Consider the following 8270-nt stretch of genomic DNA (forward strand, 5'->3'; position numbering starts at 1 on the left):
GCACAGCGGAAATAACCGCCAGTGGGCTCGAGCAGCAGACCGAATGAAACATTGCCCCACCCAGGACAGGCGGAAGTATTCCACCCATCAAAGGCAGGGGTGATCCAACGGGAGGACGTACATTTAGGCAAGTTTGCGGATGATTGATCCCGTCAGCGAAGTCATTAGCTGGTTGTGAGCGGGTAACCCTGCTTGGCTCCGGTTCAGTGGTTGAAAACCGTGTCGATTGGGATCGAATTCCACCAAGGGGAGGTGAGGGCTTTTCGTCGGTCGTGAAAACTACATTGAACGGTTTGTTGGGTCCAGAATGAAACAGATCCCCACCAGGGGCAGGTGGAGGCATTCCGCCAACCCAGGGCAGGGATGTCCCAACGGTGTTGGGATCGATGATTGCATTTGGCGTACAGGTGGTGTTGATGCTGATGAGCTCCGATACGGTCATTTTCAATGTTGCATGAGACAGAGCCCCACCAGGAACAGATGGAGGTATTCCACCCAACCAAGGCAGGGATGTCCCAGCAACGGAAGAAGAGATGTCAAACGACGTGTTCAGTGGCTTGCGTCCCTCGGAGTCCTTCGGGGAATGGGCGTAGCATCCCTTGTCCGTCCCGATATCTTGATGATGCTTCGTTTCTTCTTGATCCTTAGGGGAATAGGTGTTTCCACCCTTGTCCGTCCCTCTTCCAGTTTCCATCCGGTACCGGGGGGTTACCGTTAGTTCCGGTGTGGGAAAGGCTTCCGCACCAACGGGGCCCCGACTGCCGGGGGCTATCACTGGGTTCTTCTTTGGGTTCTTCGTCCACAAGCCACAGGGGTGGTCCAGCAGTACTGGTGTGGGAATGACGTCCGCACTGCAGGTGCCCCGTGTACTTGAGGCACTATGGTTTTCATTCGATCTGTTCGGGTGCGGAGGGGTGTCCGAAGATTCCGGTGGAGTTTTGGCTTCCAGTTCAACGGTGCCTCGGTTGCCCGGGACAGTTCTGAATCTAAATTAGAGATGTGCGATCCGCTCCCGAGCTGTTTTAAAGGCTTGATTCACTAAAGTGAGCTGATAACCCGCGGTTTAATTTTTAGGGACCGCAGCTCATCAGCTCACTGATATAACAAGTCTAAAACAACTCCACACTCCACTTACGCATTGAACAGCACCGCGTAAACCAAGATGCGCGCGTAATACAACATGTGATCGATAGCATCAACGGTAAAAGCAAACTTCCCAGCGGTTGTATGGGAGAAACATGTACATGTTAAATTACACGATGTTAAATTTCTACTGGTATTATCCAATGTAGGATTTACGTACCCGTAAATCGTACGTACTGCATTCTCTGGGGGAGCGGAAGATCCGCACAAAAGCAGATAACCGAGAACAGCGAAATGCAGCTCTCCACCTCACAGCTCAGCTCCGGATCTGAATCATCGACCCGAATGATTCACTGGGAGCTGTTTAGGATGACAGCTCTCGGATCCGTCCAGCTCTTCGGATCTTTTTTTTTCTCTCGATTCTTCACGATTCTGCTCCGGAACCGGATCTGAGCCGAGAATGGTGAGAGCAATTTTGCTGGAGAACTAACATCAGCTTTAAAATCTCTGTGTAGACTGAATTGCATAACATGAGAAAAGGCGTCAATTCTATCATCGCGTGTGATATAGTTATAGATTTCTCGCATACATTTTCTGCTTTTACTGATATGGCAATTTTGCGTGCATTTTAGTTTAGTTGTTCAGTTGAAGCGTTAGTGGCGTTTTTAATTGAAAAGTAGAGCAATGTTGTAAGCTACGGATTTATTGGTTTAGATTACTTTTACTATTTTATGTAGTTTTAAGATATATCTCTATTGGTGTAGGGTCACCAAAACCATTTATTTCTTTTATGATTTTGAATTTGTGTCAACATTTCTATAATTCCAATGTCAGCTCAGCTCCCCTTATTGAGCTGGACGGGTCTGATCCGCTCAGTCAGATGAGCTGTTTTGCCCACCTCTACCCGAAACTACCATTATTACTGGTAGCAGTAGCATCGTGTACGCTATTGATGAAGAGTAAAGAGAGATAACAAACTATACTTTCTTTTTCTAAGAAAACGGTGTGTAAAGGAATCATCTTTGTATATGATGATGATCCTAACGAGCTGTATGTTGTTTGGAACGAGGGTGACGCGCTTGGCATAGATGGCCCACAGCTGATCACGACGAGTAACTGAATCCGATCAGTAGTGGTGCGGCTTCTTCCTCCTTCTTTGGTGAATCGTGGGCTCTTGTAGACAGACTTGATAACTAGCTGCTTGCAGGCATCTATTCGTTGTGTACTGAAGAAAAATGTACAACGCCACGCGCCGAAAGCTCTGCTGCTGCTGCTAATGATGACGACCGGACACCACCACTCACCACACGTGGTGATTGAATAAACACCGTTCGGCGAGACCGGATGGAATTTCGATTTTGAAATCTTTGTTAGGGAATGCGCTTTACGCAGGAAATCGGTGATAATTTGAATTATCATAGCAACAGTTACAAATTCGTGCAATTTTCAATAGTGACCTTTTGAAAATTGGTAAAGCTTTAATTTTAACAGATTTGTAGAAAAATTTCATATCGATTGGCGTATTAAGAATTGAAATCCATCATCTCTGGATCCAAATCAGACCACTTTCATGCCGCAACAGACTTAGGTTTTTGAAATTATGAAACGGACTTACAGACCAAGTTTTAAGGTCTGTAAGTCCGTTTCATAATTTCATCATAACAATCCTATTTTTGGAACTAATTTGCGCCTTAGAAATAGGCAACCAAAGTGCTCGAATCAGTAGGTAATGGTGGTATTAAGGAGAGTAGCATGTCAGTTAATTGATCAGGCCACAAATACAATTTTAATACGAACATTTAGAATCAAGCACTATAGAACCGGAATAAAAACGACATTTGGAAAAAATAGGCTTCTGATCACGGAAAGAGCACCGACTCGATCTTTCCCGTTCAGACCGCCAAACTGTAAAGTCTTAAATCGAAAATTTTAAAGTGAATCTAGAAGCTTATCGAAACAAAGTTTGAGTGATTGTGAAAACAATTTAAACGTAATGAAAAAATATTATTTCCAGAGTCTATCCTGTTGAAATTAAATGAAAAGCTAATATAAAATCGTGAGTCGGTTTAATTGGAAGTTTCTAAAAAGTAAGAGCTGAAGTAATTTTGAAAATAAATTTGAAGATTAATGTTTAATTTTAATAGAAATAAAAACGTGACTTTAGAAACTTCTAAAAAGGAAGCGCAACCAGAAAATTGAAACTACGCAAGGTAATTGGTGGAAAATATTGATCGGACTGGGGTGATCCTCTGGGTTTATTCTTCGCCTCGTGGCTGCGTGCCACTAAGAACAATCTCAGAGTGCGTGGTCATCGGAAAGGAAAGTTTGGCTTCGCGAGCACCACCCGTTACTACGTGGTTGCCACAATCCGCGAGTAGTCTGTCTGAGGAAAGCTAGCCACTGCCAGAGCGAATCGCTCAGACTCACGTCCCGGGTAAAACTCAACAACCAGTCCTGATCAGATCCTAGCCCTCCCAGTGTACATCCCCGTTGCCCTAAGGAAGCCCGGAGTCCCCTTCCTGGTGTTAGAGAACGCTGTCTTGGCGTCCAAGTCGCCCTTTCGCACTCACCGCATGGTCCTCGAAGTCGGTAATCCACCGACTCGCATCATCATGCGACGACCCGTCGACAGCTTCGACAAACAGACCGGTCACAATGCCCGGACACACGTGGCGATAGTCGAGCACCCGTGATCGACGAGCAACGACGGCCACCAACCCACTCCGTGACTGGTGAAATGTAATCCAACGATCGACGGAAGCAGCAGACTTGTCACTGAACAAATTGTGGACTTGTGTGCAACCCATTTCAGTCACAATCAAGTTGCTGTAACTTATTTCGGTGCTGCTTGGGAAGTACATGAACCTCTTTAGTACCCACACGAACACATACCACCTCCAGTAGGGAGGACAGTTTATATTAGTAGGGGAAGAAAGGAGAGAGGGGATTTAATACCAGTAGCTTGACTTACGTTTAGGGACCACATATATGGAATGACGTCGCAGTTAGGAGAAGGAAGGGTGAGGGAAAGGTTTTAATAGTTACAATACAGATATCAAAATTAGAAAAATAGACATTGGAGATAAATAGATTGCATGAATGGAAGTTCAAAAAAACTTTTATTGTTTTTGTTTCAATAAACACAATGTTTTTAGTTTCAAACTAGTAATTTAAAATTGTATTTTTACGCTAATCAAATCGAATTATGGGAAAAATTATGGGAAAAGATATTGGGAAGTTGGTTGAATGTTTGAAAGTGGATTCTGCTGTAGGGTTGAACAAACAGCTAGCAGGGCTAACCGGTCTGAGTTCTGACAGATGGCTCTCGTCGTCTATTGACAGAGTTATAAGCAGTCAAAACCTAACCAGTTTCCGTAACGCGGTCGATTTTGTTTTTTTTTAATTGCACCCCCAAATGTTGCCGAGAGACGTAATCATGCTTCAAAAAATCGAAAATTAATATCTTTCTCCATTGTTCTCTAATTGATTTAATTCATGTTTTGTTTATACAAGTGGAACAAGTTTAGGTGAATTGTGAATGTAGAAAACTTATAACCTGGTCCTTTACTGCCTCGATACGAATGTTCCAGTTGTTGAAATACTCCGAGAGGACATTCAAGTCTCTCTGAAGTTTGGCAGTCACAGCTCCGATGACACTTCTCTTGTAGACGATGGATGCGTCATCTGCAAACAGTGACCACCATCTGAGAGATCCGGAATATTGGAGATGAACAGATTGAATAGGAGAGGCCCAAAGACACTTCTTTGAGGTACGCTCACACCGATGTTGAAGGCATCCACGACAACTGAGAAATCAATCAAACTTTACCCTCTCCGAATTCCATAAAACTTTGCATATTTATTCGCTATGGGTTATAATTTAATTATGTTATGAAAATCGGCCAATTTGACTAGGGCCCTAATTTTTCAAAATGGCCTATTCGAAATTTTTCAATAAATAATAAGTAAAAAAAGGCTGAAACAAAGTTGTAAGAATCTGGATTACCTTTTCAGAAAATAGACACACTGTAAAAAAAACCACAAATTTTTAATGAACCGTTAACGAGAAGCTTAATGTCTTAAAATAAAATCCGGCGCGTTTTGATTTTTCTAAAGAAAAACAAGCATTGCTGGCTCGTAGGTTTTGTGTCGGCTAGAAATGACGCAATTTTACTAAATAATTTAACCTGAAGAAAAGAAAGATGAAACAACGACATAGAGATATATATTTTTTTATTGTAATTTAATTTATTTTTACAGGCTCAATCGCATAAACTTTACAGAGCCAAGTTATCTTTTGCGTTATACGTATATTATTTAATTCTTACATCTAGCGTTGGAGGATTTGATTAATTATAAAGATTTGAATAATAATAAAATAAGTGATTTCCTGGCATGATGTTGTAGAAAAATGTTTCAACCCATAAATTTTCCTTTGAATTGTAGAAAAAGAGCTAGATTTCTGATTTTTTTGTTAATATATTTAGAAAAATAAAAACAATCCCGTTAAAAGTTTCCAAAGCAAAAATGGATATTTGTATGGTTTAAGCTATTAAAAAGTACAAAAATTTGAAAACAAATATCTAATTATTATTATTAAATTCAACGATCCACAAATTACAAAATATTTCCACTAAAATAAAGTTCAAAAATTTAACTTGGTATTAATGTTCTACAGTTTTTTGTTCATTTTGAAATGCATTTTGAGGTTTTTTTTACAGTCTGAGGTTTTTTATACAGTTTTTTTTTTAATTTTTGAACCCACATTTGTATTTTTTTACGTTGTAAATTTTTTGTCATCTTTGTCTAAAACGTCATTTTGATTGGAAGAGCCGTTTTCGTGCTATGATGTATTGTAAAAATTCGAATAATCTGTTTTTGAAAATTGCATGTTAGTCAAAATGTCTGAACACTACCAAAGTTATACGTTTCCTATAGCGAACAATCATGCAAAGTGTCACGGAATTCTGAGAGGGAAGATCAGTAATTCGATTTTTGTTTTCGCTGTTTGGCATGGATTTGCTCATGAAAGACTTGGAATGTCCTATCCTGGAGATAATTTTAGATCAGGCCTGCCGGAAAGCCAACTTGATTTTCAAATGGCTATATCTATGTTCGATGAACATGTTTCGAGCTGAATTTTGTTTACTACACATTCAATCTGGGCTGAAATTCATAATGATGAAAAAAATTGGACTAGAATGATATCATTTCTGAGATCTGGCAGTGCGAAGATAATCTCCCAGAGAAGATTGGAACACCGTAACGTTGTGAAACGCTTTTCGAACGTCTAACTGGCATATGTTTAAGTACTTGTTCCGTCTGAGAATATTAGGAATCTCGAGTGACCTTTTCGAAAACCAGACTGCTCTTCGAGCAAGATGTTATATTATTCAACACATGTTAGAAGTCGTCGGTAAACTGTTTTTTCAATGAGAAGCCTCATGGCGGCAGGAAGGATCCTTCCCAGGCTTTGGGATGGGTATGACTTTAGCTGGTTTCCAGCACGAAAAAAAGTAGCCATGCCTAAGGCACTGATTCAAACTCAGTGCCAGGCGATTCATTTCCTTTATTTAACGTCGGTCTCTGTTCCGCAATCTAGTGCCAATCACCGACGGACATCGATTGCCATCCATTGATGGCAATCGAATGTGCAGGAAGGCAGCTTCCACACCTGCGTAGGATATCGCACCCATTCAACACACATGGGCCGGGACCAACGGCTTTACTTCCCTTCCGAAGGAAGACGTGACCAGAGATTTTTATGCCTCAGAAAAATCCCACCGACCTCGGCTGGAATTGAACCCAGACCCATTGGGGTGTTAGAAAGCAGTCACGCTTACCACTACACCACCGGCGCCGGCTAGTGCCAGGTGATTGTTGAATCTACATCTCAAATGTTTGAGTTCTAGATTCAACATGTTTTTGAAACCTGGGGCCTTCATTTTCTTGGCAGATTTGACCTACGCCAACAGTTCGTCATCTGAAATATCCACTTACTCGGGATGGTTTTTGGGAATAAAGTTGGATGCATTTTCAGCAACCACAGTATGCACTTTTGATGTTTCTACGTTGATATGTTTCACATACAAACAAACACCTTCTAAACCTGTACTAGCGAATGCTTTTTTAATGTTGTTTGTTGATTTATTTGAAAAGGCTCAAACGAATTAACTTTACAGAGCCGAGGATTCTTGGTCACTATACAATACATTTTAAAACTATAGTCAAAAGGTACAACACAATAAACACTTTATCTTCCGCTATCCAAAAAGCCTCCTCCATCAGAACTGGAGCCGCTTCCAGAAGTTTCATTGTATGGCAAATTGTTGTACGCCAACGAGGGTCAGAGCGCGTCCATTGCAGCAATGGACGCAAAACGTGGTCAACACTCACACACTCATCACGAAACGGTTGCTTTTCAAAGTCGACGACGCATCGACCGAAAGAACTGCTGATGAAGAACAATGAGGACACAATGGTTGCTGCCAAGAAAACAGACGATCGCGTGGCACACATCGAGAGTGGCCTGTTTTTGTCGACAGCCGAGTGAACACTGCTTTTAAATGGTTTGTTTAGTATATTTTATACAATTAAAATTAGGTTAAAAATTCTGCTGAATCTAATTATCAATTCTGGGTGAAGTTGATCAGGCAGGTTTTCATGCAACGTAATATTTAGAAGTTAGCATTTATACTTGATTTGTGTTCGCTGAAGAACAATCTGGCGTTGAAATTTCTACTTGTGGTCAGCGAAAAATCTACTTTTATACTTTAAAATTGTTAGTCAATTATTTAGTTATCTTTATGAAAGAGGCTTTCAGATTGCATTAAAATCAGTTTTTGGTACTAAATTAAACATTTCATCAAAATATAATTACAGATTCGGTTTGAATGAACCAAAATTAAGATAAATGAGTTATTTCGCCGTACACAGCACCAGAATAAATGCTGATTATGATCGGATTTTGAAGAGCAGTTAAAAGTTGCATATTTTATCACTTCCACAAAATTGTTAACATAGAGCAATAGAATCCATCGGTTGTTAGGGAATTCGTTTTAAAAGTACTATTTAAAGCTACTTAATTAAACACTGAACAAATAATTTTTCGGTAACAATTGTACTCGCACCTCTATACTTAACACCGCGAGGGAAGGGAGCAAACACTATTTAACACTTTCAAGCCT

This window comes from Ochlerotatus camptorhynchus, unplaced genomic scaffold, assembly GCF_037179485.1.
Source record: "Ochlerotatus camptorhynchus isolate MF236.1 unplaced genomic scaffold, CSIRO-AGI_Acam_v1.1 ptg000253l, whole genome shotgun sequence".
Classification (NCBI taxonomy): Eukaryota; Metazoa; Arthropoda; class Insecta; order Diptera; family Culicidae; genus Ochlerotatus; species Ochlerotatus camptorhynchus.